At 38.7% G+C, this 25602-nt stretch overlaps 1 long non-coding RNA gene across 1 annotated transcript in view; it reads right to left on the bottom strand.

Moving 5' to 3' along the window:
• Nucleotides 1-25602, bottom strand: part of LOC134733177 (uncharacterized) — a 594472-nt gene that overhangs the window by 504232 nt on the left and 64638 nt on the right. The window contains exon 12 of the long non-coding RNA XR_010116696.1: nt 8404-8894. This is a non-coding gene — a long non-coding RNA (uncharacterized lncRNA). The remainder of the gene's footprint in view (nt 1-8403; nt 8895-25602) is intronic.

Raw genomic sequence — 25602 nt, 5'->3', positions numbered from 1 at the left:
CACAAGTAAAATAATGGTTTTAAACTAAGTATGCCTAAATGTTCCATCTGATAATGGCAATTACATTAACTCTTACTCAGTGAATCAGCCGGATTAATTAAGCACACTTCACTGCTTTTTAACTTATTGATTGAATGTTTTTATCCAAAATTTCCATAGCCCTTGCAGTTCAGAGACAATATGCAAAGGAAATACCTTGAAGGTACATCCCCAATTGCTCAATTACTGAGAACAAGAAACACTCTTATCTTAAAGTCTAGATCCAAAAACAAACTGGCTTTACTCTAAAGACTATTGTCGGCCGGACTTGGTGGCTCACGCCTGTAATCCCAGCACTTTGGGAGGCGGAGACGTGTGGATCACGAGGTCAGGACATCAAGACCATCCTGGCTAACACGGTGAAACCCCGTCTCTATTAAAAATACAAAAAAATTAGCCGGGCGTGGTGGCGGGCGCCTGTAGTCCCAGCTACTGGGGAGGCTGAGGCAGGAGAATGGCGGGAACCCGGGAGGTGGAGCTTGCAGTGAGCCGAGATCACGCCACTGCACTCCAGCCTGGGCGACAGCGAGACTGTCTCAAAAAAAAAAAAAAAAAAAAAAAAGGAAAAAAAAAGAAAAAAAATAAAAGACTATTGTCAAAGAGATTGAATCACATCCTTATCATGAAGAGAAAGTGCTCAGAACTTGGCTAAGTACACATCTTTCTAGTTTGGGGATGTTCCACAAAAATATAGTAAGAGAATGAAAAATTATAAAGAAAATACATAAATTGGTCTTACTCTGGTTACTAGCAGCAGTGAATTCTATTAACATATAAAATCATATTTCATGTCACATGAATGATTCAAAAATTGATAATTGAAAATACTAAAATAAATAAAACTTTCAAGGGGATGCAGACTGTTATCTAAGCAATAGCATATTTCTGAGGATAAATTTGTATTTTATGGTTAGATGTGGGTGAAAACATACCATTTTCTGTGAGGAGCAAAACCATAGCATCTCATAGAAAGTATTTTTTAATATAATAAATCATCCCTGTTTAATCTGTGCAGCAAACCACCATGGCACACATTTACCTATGTAACAAACCTGCACATCTGGCACATGTATCCCTGAACTTAAAATAAAATAAAATAAATCACCCACCTTTAAAAATCCATCTTTCAGCTAAAACAACTCTTTGTCATCAGGGATTGTATATTTATTTCTTCTCTGCCTCCTCAGCATATAGCACAGTGTCTAACACTGTGTATACTGTATGCATACTATATACTGTATAGATTCATATTGACATTCTTAAATAGTAAAGTCTGGACTGTTTAAATAACTATTAATCACTTACTAACATCACATTCACCTATCTTAAGCATACAGCAGCCCTTGTATTTAAAGGCAAATGAAAGCAATAAGCTACATTTGTAGGTAAAACTAAAAATGAGTTTTTAATATATAAGAGCTTCAGACAGGACTGTGATGCTTAATTTTGATGAAGGTAATATTTCTGAACATTAACTATCTGCTTAATTGCTTAAAAGATCTGAAATTTTGCCCTGACTTTAAATTGCTCTGTGGTAATTGTCTTGATTTCTGGAAGTACCAAGCTTCTTTTCTCCTGACTGATGATACTAATTTCTAGTTCATGTATTAAATTTGAAGTATAGAAGATAATTTAGCACAGTCATTCACCTCATCTCCCAAGATGTCAGTAGGGGCTTATCCTTGTCCCTCCCATTTCCAAATAACCATGTGGCTCTGATTTTATTAACTAAATATCATATTTCCCAAATCTATTTCCTCCTCTCATTTCCTATCACCATTCTCATTATCATTCATGTGCTTACTGCAAATGTTCTGAAGGCTTTCAGTCTTGTCCATTTCAAGCCATTCTCCATATCCCTTCCAGAATTATCTGCCTATAGTCCAACATTTAACCATTTGACTCTACCACTGATTGCTCATCAGTGACTCTAAATTGGCTACAAGTTCAGGAAAAGGTTGTAATATACATTGTAGGCTCTACCTAATCTGGCCTTGCCTATTGCTAGCCTTATTCCTACCTGCTCTCTGCCTCAAATGATACACACCAACAGGTGATTATATGTACAATTCTTTGCACAAACTTTATATTTTCTTGCCTCTTTGCCACTGTTTATACTATTCTTCTTGGAACACCTTTCGCCTATAATACATAATCTATGAAAGAGCTTGAACTTATTTAAATTTTTTTTTTTTTTGCAGTTGCAAGTTTTAATAGAGTGAAATAGAGTGAAAACAGCTCCCATACAAGGGAAGGGGACCCAAAGGGGGTTGCCGGCTCGAATGCCTGGGTTTATATCCCAATCCTTGTCCCTCCCGCTGTACTCTCAGGCAATAGATGATTGGCTATTTCTTTACCTCCTGTTTTTGCCTAATTAGCATTTTAGTGAGCTCTCTGATTGGTTGGGTGTGAGCTAAGTTGCAAGCCCCGTGTTTAAAGGTGGATGTGGTCACCTTCTCAGCTAGGCTTAGGGCTTCTTAGTTGGCCTAGGAAATCCAGCTAGTCCTGTCTCTCAGTCCCCCCTCTCAACAGGAAAACCCAAGTGCTGTTGGGGAGGTTGGCCAACGACCGCTCTAACTGCTTCCTGTTGAATTGGGGCATAGTAGGGGTTGTGCAGTTGAGATTTCCTCGGGAGGGGTGCCTTTGATGTCATTAACATCGGAGCATGGGCTAGCAGGCCGGTCCAGCAGTCCATGGTGGATCTTAGTCATGGACTGCATCTGGGGCTCCATTTGAAGAATCATTTGTAGTTTTACAGTTTGATTCTGGAGGAGACAAACTTAACAAGGAGGTTAAAGATACAGGGATTGAAATGTATGGCCTGCAGTGTAGGGGATTATTTCTTTGGCACACTTCACAGGCCCAGACTATCTGCTTGATAGTTTTGAAAAGGCCTGGTCCAGTAAATAATAATTTGGCCATCTGATGGGTGCTATCAATGCCTAATGGAAGGTTTGGCAAAGGGTTTTAAGTAATTTCTATTGGTTAGCTGCAGGCAAAACTATTTTTTGTTCTTCAGTGGCTAGCCATCTGGAGGGGAGGGAAGTATGTCCTCATGAGGTTCCCTATTCTATTTTTCCTGCTGAGTACTGGGGCTTGGTTTCCTGGAAGGGATTACCCTATACTAGGGGTCCTTCTATTAGCATTTCTAATGAAGGGTCCTGCCTTGTGGCTTTTTTGACTTCAATATCCCCTTGGCGGTTCCCTTCTATTTTCCTTTCCTTTCCTTTTTGATGACCCTGGCAGTGTAAGACTGTCACCTCTTTAGGTTTCTGTACAGCCAATAATAATCTCCTAATGGCTTCCTGATGTTTGATAGGTGTTCCCTCGGAAGTTAGGAATTCCATTTCTCTCCATATTGCTGCATGTGCATGGAGGACTAGGTAAGCACACTTAGAGTCTGTATATATATTTACCCTTTTTCCTTCTCCTAATTCTAGTGCCCGAATGAGAGCTATTAGTTCTGCCAGCTGAGCACTAGTTCCTGGAGTGAGGGGATTACTTTAAATATTCCATTATCACTGACCACTGCATACCCCACTTTTTGAAGTCCTTTTTCTACAAAGGAGCTTCCATCGGTATACAAGTTGAGGTCGGGATCAGTCAAGGGAACCTCTAAAATGTCCCCTCTAGTGGCACAGGTTTGAGCAATTACTTGTTGACAGTTATGTTCTATCTTTTCTTCATTGTCTGAAAGAAATGTGGCTGGGTTAAGAGTTGCACAAGTGTGCAGTTGCCGCACTGGCCCTTCAAGTAATAAAGCCTGATATTTAAGTAAATGGTTGTCTGACAGCCACAAGTCTCCTTTAGTAGTGAGTATGCCATTCACATCATGAGATGTCCACACAGTAAGATTTCTTCCCTGTATTATCTTAACTGCTTCAGATACTAAGACTGCTGCTGCAGCCACTACCTGTAAACAATGAGGCCAACCTTTTATCACTACATCTATTTCCTTACTCTGGTATGCCACAGGTTGCAAGCTCATCCTTTGGACCTGTGTAAGAACTCCTAGAGCTATTCCTGTTTTTTTCTGTGACACATAAAGAAAAGTCTTGCCCCGTTGGCAAGCTTAACACTGGGGCTTGGGTTAGGGCCTTCTTTAGGGCCTGGAAAGCCGCTTCTGCTTCAGGTGTCCATCTTACTAAATGGGTATTTGCTTTCTGAGTTTCCTTAATTAGTGTGTATAATGGCCTGGCTATCTCACCGTACCTGGGCATCCTTATTTGGCAGAAGCCTGTTATGCCAAGGAACTCTCTTAGTTGCTTTAGGGTTTTGGGATGAGGATAAGCCAGTATAGGCTGGATATGTTCCTCACTGATGGCCCTGGTGCCTTTGGATAATTTTAGCTCTAAGTATTTAACCTGCTGTGAGCAGCGCTGAGCCTTTCCTTTGGAAACCTTGTAGCCACAGGTAGTGAGGAAATTTAAGACTGCTTGGGTGGCTTGATGGCACAAGGTTTCTGAACGGGTGGCTAAAATTAAATCATCCCCGTACTGAAGGACAAGAGTGTCCAGGTATGAGAACTGGCTCAAGTCCTGGGCTAATGTCTGGCCAAATAGATGGGGGCTATCCTTGAACCCTTGGGGTAAAACAGTCCAGGTGACTTGAGATGTTAGGTTAGAAGGATCTTCAAAGGCAAACAAGAATTGAGAGTCAGGATGTACAGGGATACAGAAAAAGGCACCCTTAAGGTTGAGGACTGTAAACCACTGCTTCCTCTGGTATTTGGGAAAGCAGAGTATAAGGGTTAGGTACAGCTGGCTATAGAGGAACAACGGCCTCATTGATAATCCTGAGATCTGGTACTAACCTCCACTGTCCGTTGGGTCTCTGTACTCCTAAAATTGGAGGATTGCAGGGGCCACTGCATGGTTTTACTAGGCCTTGGGCTTTTAGGTCCCTAACAGTCTTTTGGAGTCCTCAGATCTAAGGGGGTACTACCTTCGGTGGGGAAAGGAGGCGGAATCCTTTAGTTTAACTTGAACAGGATGGGCATTTTTTGCTCATCTATATTGTCCTTCTGTTGCCCAGACTTTAGGATTAGTTCCTTCCTCACGCAGGGGACAACAAATGGGTGTTCCTTCTCCTATGTTCAGGTATATAATGGCCCCTGCTTTTGCTAGAATGTCCCTCCCTAACAAGGTAGTGAGGCTTTCAGGCATAATTTAAAAAGCATGTGAAAAGAGTAAAGCTCCCCAGTCACAGCTTCGTGACTGGGAGAAGTATCTAGTGACTGGGTGTTCTAGGATCCCTTGGGTAGATCTGGAGGACAGTTGTCTGGAACAGGAAAGTAAGACTGAGAAGGCTGCACCAGTGTCCAGGAGACAGTTAGCCTCCTGGCCCTCAATGGTCAACCATATCTGGGGCTCTGTGAGGGTGATGGCATGGGCTGGCACTTGCCCTGGGCACCCTCAGTCCTGCTGCTGGATCATCTGGTTAGTGGCTTCTGACTCAGAGGACCTTCGTCCCCTGGGGCAGTGGGCCTTCCAGTGATTCCCTTGACATAAGGGACATGGACGAGGGGGCAGCTTACTTCGACTTGGACAACCTTTTTTAAAGTGTCCTTGTAGACCACACTGGAAGAAAGCCCTATTAGGCATTCAATTTGCCCAGCTTTTCCCTTTTCCAGAGCCTCCAAAGTCTGCTTGCCTGAGGGCCATGACTAAAGCGGTGCCCCCCCTTTTTTTTTATCCCATTTGTCCCATTCCGCCTGCTCCTCCTGATCTCTATTATAAAAAACTGAGGTTGCCAAGTTCAATAGGGTTTCTAAGTTTTGCTCCAGGCCTAAGGTGGACTTCTGAAGTTTTTTCTAATGTCTGCAGTTGACTGAGTGATAAACTTATCCTTTAAGATTAGTTGGCCTTCAATAGAGTCAGATGACAGAGAGGTTTGCTTCCTCAATGCCCTCCTTCGTCTCTCCAGAAAGGCAGTAGGATTTTCTTCCTTTCCTTGTGTTAAAGTGGACATCATTGAATAACTCATAGGCTTCTTCCTAGTTTTTCTTAGTACTTCTAGCACGCAAGTTACCAAATGTCTGCAGCACCAATCTCTATGTCCTGATTCTGTGTCCCAATGAGGGTCTACAATGGGAACTGCATGCTGGCCTGTGGGGAATCATCCTCTTTCCTCTGTTGTCATCCTATCATTGACTTGACTGAGACACCAGAGATAGCCAAACTCTCGGGCTGCAGTTATGGCAGCACTTCTCTCATTTGGGATTAGTGTCTGATTTAGCAGTAACATTATATCTCTCCATGTCAGATCAAGGATTGTCCTAACACCTGTAAAACATCAATATAGCCATCAGGGTTATCTGATAATTTACCTAGGTCTATTTTAATTTGCTTTAAGTCTGAGAGAGAAAAAGGTACATGCACTCTGGCTGGGCCGAATTTTCCTCCTCCCACTGCTTGGAAGGGGCATAATCGCAGAATACTGGCATCTTTGGTTCATTGTTTACCCCTTTGTCTACTCCTTTTGGACCATTTGCGTTGAAGGGGGGGTCCTTATTAGTTGGGGTCAGGGGGGCTAGGGTAGGGAGGTAGACTCTGAGGGCTTTCTGTAGGGCATAAATCACACGTTTTACATAATTATGAATTGTCTCTTAATGAAAAAAAGTTTGTACATATGGCGCTTCACTCCATTTGCCTTTTTTTTTTTTTTTTTTTACAAAAGTCTAGTTGTGAGATGGTGTTATAATTTACACTTCCCTCAGGAGGCCAGGTTTCTCCCCTTTGAAGAGAATATTGTGGCCAGGTGGTACTGCAGAAGTACTCATTTCTTTCTTAGCATCTGAGGGTCAAATTGGTCCCAGTTCTCCAGAATACATCTTAGGGGCATTTTTGCCTTGGGGGCAACATTTCCCATCTAAAAAAAGAACATAGGGATGCCGGCACCCCTAGTCATCTTCCGATGAGCATTAGTCCTAGAGTGCCCCTATGGTCCTAATGCTTATTCTTTTCCAGGGTGCGTAACCACCCATGGACCTCTGCTTATCGGATTAGTTATGCTCACTTACGTAGCAGTCCTGCACCTGTTTTCCCGCCTCTCTTGACCACAGAGAAAGGGGTCCAGGCAGCTGGATTCTAGTGGTTCTTTACCGGCGTGCCCAGCATTGCCTTTGCGCTCAGAGGTGAGTTCGTTTCCAGGGTGCGTAACCACCCACAGACCTCTGCTTATCGGATTAGTTACACTCACCGATGTAGCAGTCCTGCATCTGTTTTCCCGCTTCTCTCGACCACAGAGAAAGGGGTCCGGGCTGCTGGATTCTAATCCTTTACCAGCGTGCCCAACATTGCCTTTGCACTCAGGTGTGAGTCCTAGAGCTGGGCTGGGTTCCTGAGTATTTCATAACAACCCAGCTACCCCATTAAGATGCATTCCTATAAAAGCAGTTCTTATGCAAATTCATTTCAGAGAGGGTGTAGGTAACCTTTTGAGTCAGGATTGAGAGTCTTTTTGATTCTGTAAGTACTTTAAGGCTTGGCTGAGTGCAAACAGCTCGCACATTTAAGAAGACCAGTTATTAGGCAGTTTTTCTAACTCTGCTTCCACAAGAGTCTCCATATCAATTACTGAATACCCATTGTGGTTTTTTCCTCAATCACCTAGGAGGAACCATCTATCCTCCTGTCCTGAAGGGAGTTCCTCCTAGCTCTAGTCAGACCTTTGTATGGTAATTAAGTTTTAAATCCCCTCTTAGGAAATCTGCTGGGTTAAGGGAATTATCAGTGGTTGGAGTTACATTACCCTTTTCTAACAGAATAGGCCATACTTTAAGATTTTTGAGTTAGTAAGCTACCTTTTTGCCTTTTTTTTTTTTTGACTTAAAATAACTGAACTGGTGAGGTGTGCTCACAATGAGATTTCCTCTAAAAGTTACTTTTCTACTTATAGTAAAGCAGTTTTCACTACAGACTGAATGCATTTGGCCCATCCATGGGTTACTGGGTTAAGTATTTACTACACCCTTATTTACACTGACAACAAAGTGGCAATTACCAATTACAAGTTTTAAATTTACCCTGGCTTTTAAAGGAATAGGGCACACTTTTTTTTTTAACTATTTCTATCTTTTCCTTTCTTTTTCTCTTTGACTCCCTCTTTGTCTCTCTCTCCGTCTCTGTCTCTCTCCATCTCTCTTAGCCATTACAAACTTGGGGCCCTGGCAAGAGTGGTAGGGGACAGGTCCTACGTAACTGCCCATGTCGATAGCCTCACACTCAGATAGCTTCACACCTGTCTGAAATCCGGCGGCCACGCTAATCGTTTTTAACTGGCCGACAAATGCCCGGTATTTTCCTCCATTTCTAAGGAAGGATAGGACAGAATAGCAAGTGAAAGTGATCCAATATTACTCACCGCTTTGGATGTCCCTTCGTGGTCGCCAAAATGTTACTGGGGGGTCCTTGCTCCCAGAGCTCCCAAGATGCTGGTGGGCCACTTCCAAAATGGCGGCGGGCTACTTCCAAGATGGTGGCAAGCCTCGTTTTCTCTGACCTGGGGTTCTTGGCCTCACGGATTCCAAGGAATGGAATCTTGGGCCATGCGGTGAGTGTTATAGCTCTATTAGAAGTCATGGGTCACGGAAGAGAACCATGGAACCCAGTGACTAGTGTTCAGCTCAGTTAGGACGAACCCAGGCACTTAGCTGTACAGGAACAATGGCAAGCCTTTAGCCCAATTGGGAGCGGCAATGGGTGCCTCGCTGGATCACAAGCACAGCAGACACCCTGCTGGATCCGGAGGGATGGAAGTCAGCGGCGGGTCTGCGATGGTGGCAAAACAGCAGTGGTGGACTGCGAGCAAAAGCTCAGCTGAAGCCGTAACAAACAAGGACCAGAAGAGTGCAGCTGCAAGATTTAATAGAGTGAAATAGAGTGAAAACAGAGCTCCCATATAACGGGAGGGGACCCAAAGGGGGTTTCCCTTATTTAAAATTTTCAAGAATTATCTTCTACAAATTTCTCTTGCTAGCCATAACCTCCAAGTTTGGATTAGCTATTTGACCATTCTATTTCTATAATATTCTGTGCTGATCTTTATCATTACATTTTCCAGAGTGTAGTACAATCATCTTTCTATTATTGTTTCCCTCATTCTGTTTAGACTGATGGAATCTCAAGGTTACACACTTCATTTTACTTCCCTTATATTCACAGTGCCTAGAATAAAGTTTGGCACGTGACAAGTACCCAATAAATGCTTATAGAAGAAATGAATACACCAGTGTTTAAAGTGCTAGTTAACCACTTGGGAAATCAATTTCTTCACATCTTTATGAATTCATCTTAACTAGAACACATTAAAAAGAGTGACATTTAGATATCTGGAACAACGCAATAGAATGTACTGATTTCTAATTTATAGAACAGCCTCCTACTATGACATAAGGCAGCAATTACATTTAAGTACATATAATAGCCTAGAATGACTGCAATAATCTACATTTGTAAAATAAATTTGATTTTTTTTCTAATATACTAGATCCTCAGCCAGAATTTTAATGCTTACTTTGGATAAAATTGTTAATCGACCTAAAATTAACTACCTGCTTAATTATCTAAAAGATCTGAAACTTTTCCTTGACTTTAAATCAATTTCTATTGGAATGTATCATGTTGATTTCAGAAAATGGTTTAGTTTTTTGTTTATTTTTGGTAAAGCAAAGAAAACAAACAGAAACTAATTGTGTAGAAATACAAGATTAAATGTGCTCCTAATTCAGAAGTTTCTGGGCCACTACCCCAAAATTGTGCTATTCAAGGTTAAATTATATATAAAGAAGAGAATTATTGCAAGTAATTTTTAAAGGTAGAAATTAGATATAACATGTACTGTGTTAATTACATCTAAAAATATTCCAAGGATTTTTCCTTTAACACATAAACATCTCTTGGCATGTGCATAGATTCTCTTGGATTCCACAATAAATTAAACGTTTTCCTTGAAAAGGGTCTAGAATATGACAATAGACTACTAAGATAGTTGTTTAAAAAATGTTAATATCTGCCAGCAAATTGCTTTGGTATTTATCAATGCTTTAGCATTTGTATTTTTTGTCTTGACATCAATATTTATTTTTATGACCTCTAAATGATACAGACTATCAATAAAAAATTATTTAAAATCTAACTTTAATATCAACCATCCACACACTGACCAAAATTATTTTGTGGTGTTAATGCACCACAAAAGACCAGATTCCTTCAAAGAGATATGTGGCATTAACATAACTATATAATTATCTGTCTTCTTAATTGCTGTATATTGAAAAGTAGTTTACTAAGAAACCATCTATAATATCAGAGCGATAGATTATGTTACAGTCAATCATCATAACATATAATTTAGTTTCTTCAAACTACTCCTATCTACTATTGCCAGGCACTGTGCTAAACAGTAAAGGAAGATAAATAATTAGAATGCGATCCTTGCTCAAAGAAACTCAGCTTTGCAAACCAATAGATTTAGAAGAAAGAATTTTGAAGAATATTAATTTTAATTCAGCCAACATAGACTAAGCATTCAGAGCAATTACAATAATAAAGGTAACCATATAATAGTAGGAGAAAGAAAAAAGCACAAAAACCTATACTACAATGTATTTTTAGAATGTAAAAATATTTCAAAAGTTTATCATTAATCAAATATGTAACAAAAATGATCAATTGTACTGTGTATCAGTTTGGCAGGAGTAACCTTACTATTTGTGAGGCAGGCATACTTAAATGTAAGTGAAATAGGCATATCTGTGTAGTCTTATTTGATAAACCCCTAAAAAGGCCTGTCCTCCTTGTCGGACCCCCAACTTCCTGAGTTTCAGCCTTAAAGATATATTCCCCTAGGACAAATGTTGCTACTTCACCTGAACTTTTGTAAACTACATGCACAAGAGGGAGAAGGAGAGAAGGAGCATTACAAATTTGTCTTCCAATTTTTTGTGTGTTTTATTGAGATGTAAATTATTTTCCCTCATTGTTGAATATAGAGGTTGGCTGTACTCCCTGAGAGTAGTTTATTAATGGTAAAAGTAGGAATAGACTACCAGTTCTGTATGAATTGATTATCCTACCTCATAGAGAAGGCACAGTATCTTCGTACCAATTGTTGGGTTTCAATTTTACGAAATTGTTGATTTAGACAACATACAGAAGCTCTGATATAAATTTTTAGGCTCTTACTTCCTAAGCTGGCATCATGCATCTAAATGTGGGGAAATTATTATTTCTTCCTTTCTTGTATTTATATGGAAATATTTGAGAAAACTTTGGAAAAGCTGGAGTTTAACAGGCAGAAATCATTTTGAACTGGAGGTAATTGATTTGATTTTGCACACTAACAATTTTGTCTGTTATTCAGTTTATCCATATCCTTATGCCTTTTTTCTGCAATTGATAGAGATGCTGAAATTTCCTATTGATTGTTGACAAGTCTATTTCAATTTTATTTCTGTTCATTTTATGAAGCTATCTTTTTAAGTACATGAAATTTTAAATTATTATATTTTCTTGAGGGATTTAATCTTCTATCATTATGTAGCATCCCTGTTTATCTCTGGTAATGCTTCTTTTTTATAGGCTACATTGTATAGTATAGTTACACCAGATTTTTAGAGGTCAGTTTTTCTATAATATATCTTTTCACTTTCAATTTTTTTGTTTTTGCTTGTAAGAAACATAGAGTGGATAGTTTTAAAATTAACATGACAATTGTTTTCTTTTAATTATATGTTCCATTTACATTTAATGCAGTTACTGATCTATTTTAATTTATATCTACCATCTTGCTATTTTTTACCCCATGTATTTTCTGTCTTGCCATCTATAGAAATAATCAATATTCCATTTTAGCCTAATTTGTTATTTATATTTTTTACTATATATTTAGTGAATATACAAAGAATACCAATATCATTCTTGACTTATCACAGTCTAATAAAAGATTAGTACTAGTTTATAAAATACTTTGCAAACAATGCTAAGACCTTAATGCTTCAATTTTATTTATGAATTCTCACCTTTTGAGTTACTGTAGTCAGGCATTTAAATTTTATATATAACTGAAAACACATATGACATTATCATGCTTGAGTTTTAAAAAATCTTAATATTTACTTTTGCCTATATTTTTGTATTTCTGTTGTTCATATGTACTTTCTGTATTTCTGTGATGCTACCTGGGATCACTTTCTATTGCCTGAAATGCTCCCTTTAGTATTTTATTTTAATGCAGCTTTCCTAGTGACAAATTCTCTTAGTTATTTGCCTAGAAATCTCACTAATTTGCCCTCTTTTATGAAACATTATGTTTGCTTAGTATAAAATTTAGGGTTGACAGTTACATTTTCAGCAATTTAAAGATGCCATTCCATTGCATTGTAGTGTCCATTATTTATGTTGAGAAGTGAACCATAAGTCTATTGTGGCTTAAAGTCTTTTTATTTTACCTGCTTATAACTGTTGATTCTATAAATTTGAGAAAATACTTAGCCATCATCTATTCAAGTAATACTTCTACATCATTCTTCTCTCTCTTCCTTGAAGATATCCAATTATATGCATTTTTGACATGTATTTCCTGTCGAGCAGTGCTGCCCAGTACTACTGCAGTGTCAGTGGCAGAGGGCCTATCAGTTGCCTCTAAGAACTCCACCCCGGAGTGACAGAGAGCTGTTGCCAATGGGAATGTTCAACTAGGGGGCAAGTTGCTGTGCTCTGGGACCAATGGGCATGGCGACAAGGGCCTGTGTGTTGAAGGGCAGAAGGTGGGGGCTCACAGGCAAGAGGGACTGCCCCTCTCTGTATGGTGGCTGTAGCATGCTGGAGGTGCCAGCAAAGTGATGAGGATCTTTATTCTTTTCCAAGCCCAATGGCCAGAAAGAGCGGCACCACCGCAGAAGCAATGGCAGAGGGTCTGTGGGTTGTCTCTGGAATTTCCTTCCCAAAGAAACGCAGAGCCATCACTGACTGAACTGACCAGGCGGGCGCAGGGCAACTGTGCCGGGGACCCAGGTTAGGAGGCCTTGTCTAGAGAGGAAAGCAGAGTCAGGGACTCACGTGAATAACAATTTGGCTGCTTTTCTACACGGCAGCTGTGGTGTGCTGGAGGCCCACAATAGTTCTTGGGCTCTCTGCTCCCTCCCTAGCCTGAGGACAGTAGGGGCAGAAGCGGCAAAACCTGTGGGTCTGTCAGTTACCTCTGGGTGCTCCATCCTAGAGAAATGCAGAGCTGCATCCGGCCCAAGCGCTCTGTCAGAGAAGGGGTGGCTGCACTGGGGTCCCAGGCTTGTGGGCTTTGCCTGATGAATTGTAGTGGAGGTGAGGCCAGTAGTCTGACCACTCCTCAGTACCATGGATGGGGCTTCTATTCTGGGGGCATGCAAGAGAGCCTGGCCTCCCTTGGAGAATCTACAACAGGTAGTGACAGTGTGCTCAGGAGTCCAAAGCCCTTGGGCTTCATGTGAGCCTGAGTGGCGGCTCTGGTCAGGCCCCATGCAGCTATCTGTGTTAGTTTGGAGGCCCCAGAGGGATGGATCAGGGGAGATCACCAGTGCTCAGAATTGCAAAGCTCTGTAGCAAAAGTGTAGGACCCCAGGCGCTCTTGCCCACTCACCATTTCCTTGTGATGGGGAGCCTCCCTTGCTTTCATGCCAATCCTGAGTGCGCAGCTGTCCTGCCTCACTCTTCTCTGCTCTCCACGTGTCATGTTGCTTCCTTGATGAATACCAACCAGTGTGTCTTCCTGGATAATCCAGTTGAAGAGTTACTGTTTACTGCCCACTGTGTCTCCTCTCCATGAGAGTAGCATGCACCAGCTGCTTCTAGTCAGCCATTTTGGCATCTCCCTCTCCTATGTATTTACATAATATATATAATAATATTTACTGTGTCTAGTCCAGTTGCAGTGGTGATTCCAACTGATTAGTCGCAACGAGTTACAGATTTCTTTGTTCTTTCTCCACTCTCAATGCTTCACTTGACGTTTTATATATATATAATATATATGCACACACATATATATAGTTCATCATATATAAAGTTCATCACATATATAATGTTTGTCATATATTATATATATATATCTATAATGCTCATCAAGTGAAGAAGTGAGAGTGGAGAAGTAACAAAGAAATCTGTAACTGGTTGTGACTAATCAGTTGTAAACACCACTGCATTTGGAGGAGACACAGTAAATATTATAGAAATCAAATGTAAAACATTGTATTTTTAGCACTCTTTTATTTCAGCCACTAGTTGACTACAGTGTTCATTTCTCCTCTTCCCTCATTCAGTTTTAAATATTTGTTAAAATAATGTGGGATTTAAAATTCTTTGGTAAATTTTTTGTCTGTAAGTTGCACATGTACACACCATTGGTATTAGCGATTACACCATCCCTATCTTGAGCTCTTAACTTTGCTTTGTTAGTTATTTGGAGTGCATTTTCTGGTTTGTTTAAGAAGGACATGCAATTGTCGTTTTTTTCTGGCGAACACATTTTTCAGTCTTTCTGTTTCCTTAATTCCGAAAGAACTACTTGGCAGCATATGAAAAATCTAGGATGACAATAGTTTTCCTCAAAACTGATTATTTCGCCTAGATGTTATTAATATTGCTGAAAATCAGAGGATACACTTACACATTTCTAATTTCATTCTTTTAAAATTATGAATGTATATAAAATTTTTATGTATTGGCATAAACAGCTTTCCCATTGTTTAACCTTCAAGATATTATTATTTTTTGATCTGCATTGTCAGATCTTAGGTCAAAGAAACTACTTTTCTGCTATTGTTTTCAATTCATTTATTTCAGACTTTCATTCAAAAATTACCAAAATCTGTGCATTAGTTTTCCAAAATAAAATTTCTACAATTGTGATCTTCTTTTTCGTAACTTTAATATCACTTTTTCAGTATATTCTGAAATCCCCAAATTTGCCCTTCATGCTGTTGATACATATGCCCTCAGAATAAATTTTGATTTTTTTTTACCATGTCCAATACTAGCTTATTTCTTTTACTATATTTTACTTTCTTTTCAAGCCGTTTCCTATGTCATCCATTTATCTTTTGTGTAACATTGAGGTGCCCTTTTAGTTCAGACCTTTTTTTATGTCTGTTTCTAATTCATGGAGTTATATATCCTAGTGCTATATTCTGAAAACCACAATGAGATACCATCTTACGGCAGTTTGAATGGTGATTATTAAAGGGTCAAGAATCAACAGATGCTGGTGAAGCTGTGGAGAGATAGGAACACTTTTCTTGTTTGTTTGTTTTCATTTTTATTTTATTTTATTATTATTATACTTTAAGTTTTAGGGTACATGTGCACAATGTGAAGGTTTGTTACATATGTATACATGTGCCATGTTGGTGTGCTGCACCCATTAACTCGTCATTTAGCATTAGGTGTATCTCCAAATGCTATCCCTCCCCCCTCCCCCCACCCCACAGCAGTCCCCGGAGTGTGATGCTCCCCTTCCTGTGTCCATGTGTTCTCATTGTTCAATTCCCACCTATGAGTGAGAACAGGCGGTGTTTGGTTTTTTGTCCTTGTGATAGTTTGCTGAGAATGATGGTTTCCAGTTTCATTCATGTCCCTACAAAGGACATGAACTCATCATTTTTTATGGCTGCATAGTATTCCATGGTGTATATGTGCCACATTTTCTTAATCCAGTCTATCGTTGTTGGACATTTGGGTTGGTTCCAACTCTTTGCTATTGTGAATAGTGCCACAATAAACATACGTGTACATGTGTCTTTATAGCAGCATGATTTATAGTCCTTTGGGTATATACCCAGTAATGGGATGGCTGGGTCAAATGGTATTTCTAGTTCTAGATCCCTGAGGAATCGCCACACTGACTTCCACAATGGTTGAACTAGTTTACAGTCCCACCAACAATGTAAAAGTGTTCCTATTTCTCCACATCCTCTCCAGCACCTGTTGTTTCCTGACTTTTTAATGATTGCCATTCTAACTGGTGTGAGATAGTATCTCATTGTGGTTTTGATTTGCATTTCTCTGATGGCCAGTGATGATGAGCATTTTTTCATGTGTTTTTTGGCTGCATAAATGTCTTCTTTTGAGAAGTGTCTGTTCGTATCCTTCGCCCACTTTTTGATGGGGTTGTTTGCTTTTTTCTTGTAAATTTGTTTGAGTTCATTGTAGATTCTGGATATTTGCCCTTTGTCAGATGAGTAGGTTGCGAACATTTTCTTCCATTTTGTAGGTTGCCTGTTCACTCTGATGGTAGTTTCTTTTGCTGTGCAGAAGCTCTTTAGTTTAATTAGATCCTATTTGTCAATTTTGGCTTTTGTTGCCATTGCTTTTGGTGTTTTAGACATGAAGTCCTTGCCCATGCCTGTGTCCTGAATGGTATTGCCTAGGTTTTCTTCTAGGGTTTTTATGGTTTTAGGTCTAACATGTAAGTCTTTAATCCATCTTGAATTAATTTTTGTATAAGGTGTAAGGAAGGGATCCAGTTTCAGCTTTCTACATATGGCTAGCCAGTTTCCCCAGCACCATTTATTAAATAGGGAAACCTTTCCCCATTGCTTGTTTTTGTCAGGTTTGTCAAAGATCAGATGGTTGTAAATATGCGGCATTATTTCTGAGGGCTCTGTTCTGTTCCATTGATCTATATCTCTATTTTGGTACCAGTACCATGCTGTTTTGGTTACTGTAGCCTTGTAGTATAGTTTGAAGTGTTTGTTTGTTTGTTTGTTTGTTTGTTTTGAGATGGAGTCTCCCTCTGTCACCCAGGCTGGAGTGCAGTGGTGCGATCTCGGCTCACCACAAGCTTCGCCTCTGGGGTTCACGCCATTCTTCTGCCTCAGCCTCCCAAGTAGCTGGGACTACAGGCACCTGCCACCACACTCGGCTAATTTTTTGTATTTTTAGTAGAGATGGGGTTTCACTGTGTGAACCAGGATGGTCTGGAACTCCTGACTTCGTGATCTGCCCTCCTCGGCCTCCCAAAGTGCTGGGATTACAGGTGTGAGCCACCACGCTGGGCCAGGAATGCTTTTACACTGTTGGTGGAAATGTAAATTAGCTCAACCATTGTGGAAGACAGTGGGGCAATTCCTCAAAGACCTAGAACCAGAAATACCATTTGACCCAGCAATCCCATTACTGGGTATATACCCAAAGGAATATAAATCATTCTATTATAAAGATACATGCACACATATTCATTGTCACACTATTCACAATAGCAAAGACATGGAATCAACCCAAATGTCCATCAGTGATAGACTGGTAGACTGGATAAAGAAAATATGGTACATATACACCATGGAATACTACGCAGTCATAAAAAGGAATTAGATCATGTCCTTTGCAGGGACATGGATGGAGTTGGAAGCTGTTATCCTCAGCAAACTATTGCAGGAACAGAAAAACAAACACTGCATCTTTTCACTCTTAAATGGGAGCTGAACAATGAGAACACATGGACACAAGGAGGGGAACAACACACACTGGGGCCTGTTGCAGGGGCAGGGGAAGGGAGAGCATCAGTGAAAAATAACTAATTCATGCTGGGCTTACTGCCTAGGTGATGGGTTGATAGGTGCAGCAAACCACTATGGCACACGTTTATCTATGAAACAAACCTACATATTCTGCACATGTACCCCAGAACTAAAGTAAAATAAAATAAATTTTGTTTAGCTTATAAATTATTTTCAGAAGAATTCTGTAATTGTGAATCTTCATTTTTCTTGTTCTGTAGTTTTTAATTGACCCCTTTAAAAAAATCTTTATATATCCTCAGAGAATATGGAATCTGTACGGATGTCCTATTTTTAAACAAATGGGGTGGTGGATTGCTTTTGTCTCACTCTCGGTCTATTGATATGGCTGCTAAATGCAATTTACAGATCTCCAATGGAGAACAGATTAAAATGTACATCTCCAAGTTTCCAGCAGCCTTCTATCCAGGTTATGTCTGCTCTTCGGTAGTACTATCTTCCTCTTGTCTTCACAGCATGACTTTCTAGTACTCTGGAACAGCCCTGATTCCTAGTGGCTATTCCTGCCAGGGCTCTTTCTGTTTCTGCCTTTCCCTATAGTGCTTGTTCGATACCCAATAAATATTCCACAAATATATAATTTGTCTACTGTGTGCCAAGTATTCTGCTTGGTGCCAACATATAGTGGTGATCAAAATAAACACAGAGTACATCATGTCCATAACCCCATAAAGAATATTGACCAAAGGGGGATGTAATCAAATAACTACACATAGAAACATGAACACAACTAATAAGGCTCTGATGAATGCCATGTAATCATTAATTCATTTAGTCAATGAATATTCACTAAATGCCTTCTTAAAGATAACCACTCTTCCGGGTTTTGTGGCTAGATTACTGAAGAAACACAAGTTTCCTGCTCCCATTATAAGTGTTTTCTTTTTGGACTAGCTCATTGTTAAGATAAAACATAAAAAGTTATCTGATCTACTTTAGTCCTTAGCAAAGGCTTCTCTAAGGATATGACTTTTGTACCTAGATATGAAGAATCAAATCAGTCAAACCATCAATCTGTTGAAAGTGAGTAGGGTAAAAGGAAGAATATTCCAGGCAGGAAAACAACAAATGCAAAGGTCGTGAGGAAGATTGGAGCAGAAAGCTATGTAGCAATATTTTTTTTATTCTGAGTTGAAATATCTATTAATTATTTCCTCTCAGATTCAATAGTTTACTATCAATCTTTGTTTTCAGTATTATAAAAATAGTTATTTATAAACTTTTCAGTAAAAAATTGAGCAAAATCTATTAAGGTTCTTCTAGCCAGATGACATTTTAAACCACAGATGCTAAGCCCCTTTGTGATAGCAATTTTAGTTTCTTCACAGTGTTTCTTATCTCATGTGGTTCTCTCTTTATTTCTGCCTCTCAGCCAGCTGCCTTTTCATCTCAGTCTGTTTTCTCAAATTGTTGTTTTATCTCATCTTTGAACTCGTTTCATAGATTCTATGCTTATTGAATTATATTGGCAGCAAAAACCAGAAGCTGTGTTAAATTGATTTGTTTCCTAATGCAAATCTACAAATAAATGCTCTTCTTCTATCTCCCTTTAGTATTACATGTGTCTCATTCTTTTAGATTGCAGAATTTTTCATAAATGCCTATCAGTTGTACCAGTTCAATCAATCTCTAACCATTTAGAAAAACAAATAATTCAACCTGGAATTGAATAATTGAGGACCAGAGAATCCGATTCTCTTGGAATCTGAGTTTTAGTCTAGCTCTAGATCCCATACCATGAGCTAAAGTAAAACAAGCAAACAAGGGGATCCACATATCCCCCTGAAATTGAAATTGATACACACACACATACACACACACACACAAACACACACAGAAAAGATTTTATGTATATCTGCCAAGTGGTTACAACTCTAGGCACTGCAAAGAGGTATTTAAAATTTCACTTCATTTGATGTTGCATGTGTTAAGCCACATCAAACCATTTTTAACAAAAACAAAACAACAAATAATATGTATAAACGCAGATAACAAAGTATGTGTGCATAATGTATCTATATGGGAAGAAGCTTCATTCTTGTCCATCTACCAAACCTAGAAAGATAATTTTCAAGTCATCTGAATACTCTCATCAACTCTCAAAAAGTAGATATTAAGATGAGTAATCTTATTTCCCAGGTACCTCAAATACCAAATCTTGAATACCAAAATATAACCTTCTAGTCATTGAAAAGTTAATTTCCCACATATACTTGGCTTCTCTCAATTTCAACTAATTATGATTAATGTGAATCAATTTCCAAAAATTGATAGCTTTTGATGGAGCCCATAGATAAACTATTTGCACTTGTAAAATTAGAAGTAAAACTCTGGGCCATCATGACCTCAGAGAAGAATTGCTCCTGAGAGGAAAACCAGACTTGTTCTCCTTATCATCCTTTTAGCTATAATACCTCTAGCCAGAGCCAGCGTAAGCACTGCTAAAATCTGCAGCATTGCTAAAATCTGCAGCTCCCGACACATTGACAACCCTTTAACTCCCAAATATCTTTCTCTCTAAAATCACCATTGTGCTCAAAATGCCACTTTTCAAAACTAATTGATTTTTCTCCCAAGAAATCTCCATTAAAAAAAAAAAAAGAATAGATCTGGAGTCTATGTTCCTACTTTAAATCAATCTCAGTTAATAATGGGAGCACATGCACTCAGCAATTCCAATGAGTAATAAGATGCTTAACTCAAAATAATAGTCACTTATCATAGAATTTTAGGAATGGTGTAGTAATATTTTAATATATGTCTAAAAATGTTTGTTGAATGAATTTTAGGAGAGGCAGTATTTTGGTTCCAGGCCAGAGATATTCAGGCAGAAGGAACAGAATCGATAATTCCACACATAAGCAGCTTTTGTTCAAGTAGATAAAATATATGGATTTCTAAATAATCATATTAAGATAGTAACAACTTATTTTAATAAATTATAATCTGTTGGTTCCTACCTTAAGATGTTGAATATTAATTTATAGGTGATAAACAAGCCCTGTTTTCATTCATGGAAGAGGTAATATTAGGAAGGGATCTGATTTCTTATAATTGAATTATGTTCCCATGAAAGTTAAAAGTATACTATTTAGATATGCCTGTAAATTTTTATATTACATTTTTCACTGTCATATTCCATTCAATGTATCTTTTATGTCCATGACATTCCACTCTACAATGTAATAAAATTGCTATGAAAACATTAAGTAATCACATTTATCTATTTTATGACTAAATATACTATAAATTAGATTTCATTAAAATTCCCCCTTTTAGGTCTTTAAAAATATGAATATTTTGTTGCTGTAAGAATGATTAATTTGGTTTGGGTGTTTATAAGAATATTCTTATGCACAAATAAAAGACTTCAGGTTTATATTCATTGCATTCTTTCCTTTAAACGTTTACAAAAATATAAACTTGGCTTTACAAATCTTTTAATTAATAGAAGTCTAAATTTAAAACTGTATGCTTTTCATTTTCATAATCGAAATATCAGGAACAAAAAAATGCGGTATCTTCTTCTATTTCACAAAGTTTGCATTAAAAAGGGAAAATATAAGAATGCAGCATCCTATTTTGTTTAACGAGCACATGATATGTTCAATGAACTCTGCTGATATTCCAAGTCACAAAACTAGGAGCAAGGGACTAAAAGAAAGATGAGGGGATTTCATCAGAGGAAAGAATCTCTCTTCATCACAGCTGTCAGCCTAGGTGATCTTTTGAATTCTATTTAGTAATTCCCTCCTGAAACACCCTCACTCCAAATGACTTCAGTAAAATTTCTCATCAAGCTGTTTTGCCTTGACGAGATTCTCTTGCAGCGTGAAGGCGTCTTGCTGCTACACTACCTGGGGCGGCCACTTCTTTGTCATATTTCAAAGCTGCAGTGAGGAGGGTTTGCTTGGATGGCTGCCCAGGAAACCAAATAGGAATTATGATTCTTTCTCTCTGAATCACATTTCTGCTTGACCCTTAAAGTCGGGCTGGGTTGTAGGTGGGGGAAATATAAAGTCTAAATTTCTAATTACTTGCACAGATACATAAGAGATTTTAGTCTTTGGTACGCCATCAATAAGATATAAAAAGTAGCTTTCATATTAGATTCCATAGGCAATAATTACTGGATTACTGCTCAGTTTCCTAAAACTTAATAAGTCATCAATATGGCCAACACTTTCATCACTGCTTATCTGCCACTAAAGACCATACAATATTAATATTTATCTCTTCTCATTTTAATGATATAGTCATTTTACTTGGTACTATTATCTTGATTGGGCTTGCTTATCACAACCAGCTTTGGAAAACCAAAACAATTAGCCGTAATGCAATAGAATAAACATAGAGGGACACTTTATTAGAGCATGTAGATGCATCCAGTTAGGACAGAATGGCTAAACAAATGAACAAGCAAAACAATAAACTGCATACTGAAATGCTAAAATTGTACATTTCTGATACATATTGCCCTGTGCTAAACAAATGTACAACCACCACTACTGGTAGTTAAGAATGCATGCTCAATGTGTCTGTGTGTATGTGTCAGTATTTCTATGCTCCTTAACACTTAAATCTGCCTAATATTAGATCTTGCATGATCCAGTGTTTCAGCTCATTACTTTCGCAGGCAGAGGAAGACATGGAGCTTAAACATTTTCACAAAGAACATCAAATGAAATTTTTCAATTATGGCAAAATAACCAGAGGAAGAAAAATAGGACTGGATTAACTTATTATTATTTTTATTAGCAGTGTGTAAGAAAGGCAGGGAAAATCTTTGTATGGGTTATTAATACACAAGGTACACCAATGGTGAACCTTTGATGGAACAAATAAATGTTGTATTTTCAGTTTCATAATCACTTCAAATAGAAAATGCTTCTGGCTATAAAGGTCTGCTCAGCTCTGACAGCTCCAGTTCTTCTTGGTAGATATTACTTTCTCTATCATAAGATCTAGAACATTAGCTTCATAAAAAGGAGTAGTGTCCACCAGTGGGGATTTATCCACGCTGCCTTGTTGTGCTCTACCTTGTTAGGAATCTGTTAGTCTTCTGTTAAAAACAAAAAGTCTGTGAGAGTTGACCCAGCTTTCTTAACAGCAGAGGTACCAGAAATCTTTTGATGACTCTCACTCATTTAATGGATCCATAACCCTAAAAGTTTGGTGATTTTCTCCCATTAAATTTGAACTGGAACCAAGATCTCCCCAACTAATACTATTTCATTTATATCTTGCAGCATCCTCCAGAAAAAACTTTTGAGTCGGGAATAGAGATCTAACACATTGTGATTCTGATAACCATAGATTTAAAATCTTAAATCCTGGGAGATTCTAAGAGACAGGAGTGCTATGATATGGCGAAATGATCAGGGAAATAAGATCCAACCAAATGTCTCAGGTTCTCTACTTATTTATGGCAGATCATTTTATCATTCTCTAAATTTGTTTCCTCACCTATATAGTGGAAATAAAAATCTGTGTTTTACAATCCTCCAGGATTGTTGAAAGGATTAAGTAATCACATGAAGACATTTTGCACATCTATGAAACACTAAGTATGATGAACTGTTGCCTTGTAGGAAACACTACAAACTATTAGTGACTGTTTTATTAGCAGATTTTTTTCTCTGCATAAAAATAAATCATCTTCATTAAAAAATAAATAAATAAATAAGGAAGGGCCGGCGCGATGGCTCACGCCTGTAATCCCAGCACTTTGGGAGGCCAAGGCAGACGGATCACGAGGTCAGGAGATTGAGACCATCCTGGCTAACATGGTGAAACCCTGTCTCCACTAAAAATACAAAAAATTAGCCGGGCGGGGTGGCAGGCGCCTGTAGTGCCAGCTACTCGGGAGGCTGAGGCAGGAGAATGGCGTGAACCTGGGAGGCAGAGCTTGCAGTGAGCCGAGATTGCGCCACGGCACTCCAGCCTGGGCAACAGAGCGAGAAAACAAAAGGAAAAAACTACCTATTGAAAATAAACTTGATTCACCACCATCCTTTCAAATTCATGGTGCTCAAAGGTAATTGTAAAATGATAATACTCTGTCTGCATTAATGTTCTTTTCATTCTGCTGTGCTACAGTGCCTGTTAATACGGTTGATGTATCAATTAACTTTTAGCCCAAGGCTTATTTTTTTGAAAATATTATTAAAAAGAAAAGATTCTTTTTCAAGCTTAATCATGAGGATATGTCTAATGATTCAGTACACCCATTATAAAGCGACAGCCGTATGAAGATCTGGACCATTAGAAGTAACAGCACAAAGAAAGGCCCTGAGGGGCCTATAATTTATGTCTGTAATTAAAATAAATTTCTAAAGAACTAGAAAAATAGTTCTCCTATTTTTCATGAAAAAATCCTGACGTTTCTCTTATCTCATGAGATAAAATTTAATATCTATAGAATAACTAATATCTGTATTTTAATAGGATTTGCTTCCATGAATAATTTTTAAGTATTTCATCCTTTACTGAAATATAGACTATGGTATTCTGATATTCAATTTCTGAAGAAAATGAACACTTTCTTTTTGTTTTTTTTTGTTGTTGTTGTTGTTTGTTTGTTTTTTTGAGATGGATTCTTGTTCTGTCCCCAGGCCGGAGTGCAATGGCACAAGCTCAGCTAACTGTAACCTCCACCTCCTGGGTTCAAGTGATTCTCCTACCTCAGCTTCCCAAGTAGCTGGGACTACAGGTGTGTGCCACGATGCCCAGCTAATTTTTTTTTTGTACTTTTTTGTTGTTGTTGTTGTTGTTTGGTTTTTTTTTTGAGACGGAGTCTGGCTCTGTCGCCCAGGCTGGAGGGCAGTGGCATGTTGTCGGCTCACTGCAAGCCCCGCCTCCCGGGTTCACGCCATTTTCTTGCCTCAGCCTCCTGAGTAGCTGGGACTACAGGCGCCCGCCACCACGCCCAGCTAATTTTTTTGTATTTTTAGTAGAGACGGGGTTTCACTGTGTTAGCTAGGATGGTCTCGATCTCCTGACCTCGTGATCCGCCCACCTCGGCCTCCCAAAGTGCTGGGATTACAGGCGTGAGCCACCGCGCCCGGCCTGTACTTTTTTAGTAGAGACAGGATTTCATTGTGTTGGCCAGGAAGGTCTGGATCTCCTGACCTCGTGATCTGCCTGTCTCGGCCTCCCAAAGTGCTGGGATTACAGGCTTGAGCCACCACGCCTGGCTGAAAATGAAGACTTTCTAAGGAAAAAGGGGAATCAGGGAAAATGAGCCTTATGAACAGTAGCAGAGCTGATTCTTATCCTGACATATCACCAGCTTGCTATGGGACCTTTAGAAGTCCATTATTTCTGGATATTAGTTGCCTCATTTGTAAAATGGGCATCTTAAAATGCATGATTCTAAGTTAAATGAGTTCTAAAGCCAGTTAAAGTTCTAAGTTTTACTTTGTGTCTTTTATGATTCTAAAGTATTTGAGGAAAAGTATGCAAAAAGCAAAATTATTCTGCATATATTGTGTGAAGTGCAGAGGAAACACTTTTTTCTTCCTCTTTTAGACAACTATCCTGTGGTTTCAGTAGTTTCTTTTCAACTGTCAGCATTTAAGTATGAAGATTAATAGTTGCATTATTTTTATGTGCAAGAGCTAATAGCCTCTTAGTTGTTTTTAATGGAACATTTTAGAAGCGCTCTATGTTTTCTACATTGTAGTATATTTTTCACCATAGGACCTCTGATTTAACACAGTGCAGCGTCAGCCAGAAAAAAAGAGATTACTTTTAAAATACTGAACTATTTAAATCAAGCAAATGTGTAATTATTTCACCATGTATTAGGTTGGTGCAAACGTAGTTCCAAAAACTGCAACTAGGTTTGCACCAGCCTAACAACTTTGACTCAACTGTGGATGACATTCAGACTGCAGTTGATAGACTTGTGTTCTTCCCAAAGGGACAGTTTCATACCAGGACTGGGTAAGACTTTTCTAAGTAGGTAGGCCAAAATATTGCTACCTTATTTTTAGTGAATAGCCTGTAAT

This window comes from Symphalangus syndactylus, chromosome 17 (assembly GCF_028878055.3).
Source record: "Symphalangus syndactylus isolate Jambi chromosome 17, NHGRI_mSymSyn1-v2.1_pri, whole genome shotgun sequence".
Lineage (NCBI taxonomy): Eukaryota > Metazoa > Chordata > Mammalia > Primates > Hylobatidae > Symphalangus > Symphalangus syndactylus.
This window is presented reverse-complemented; position numbering and strand designations above follow the sequence as displayed.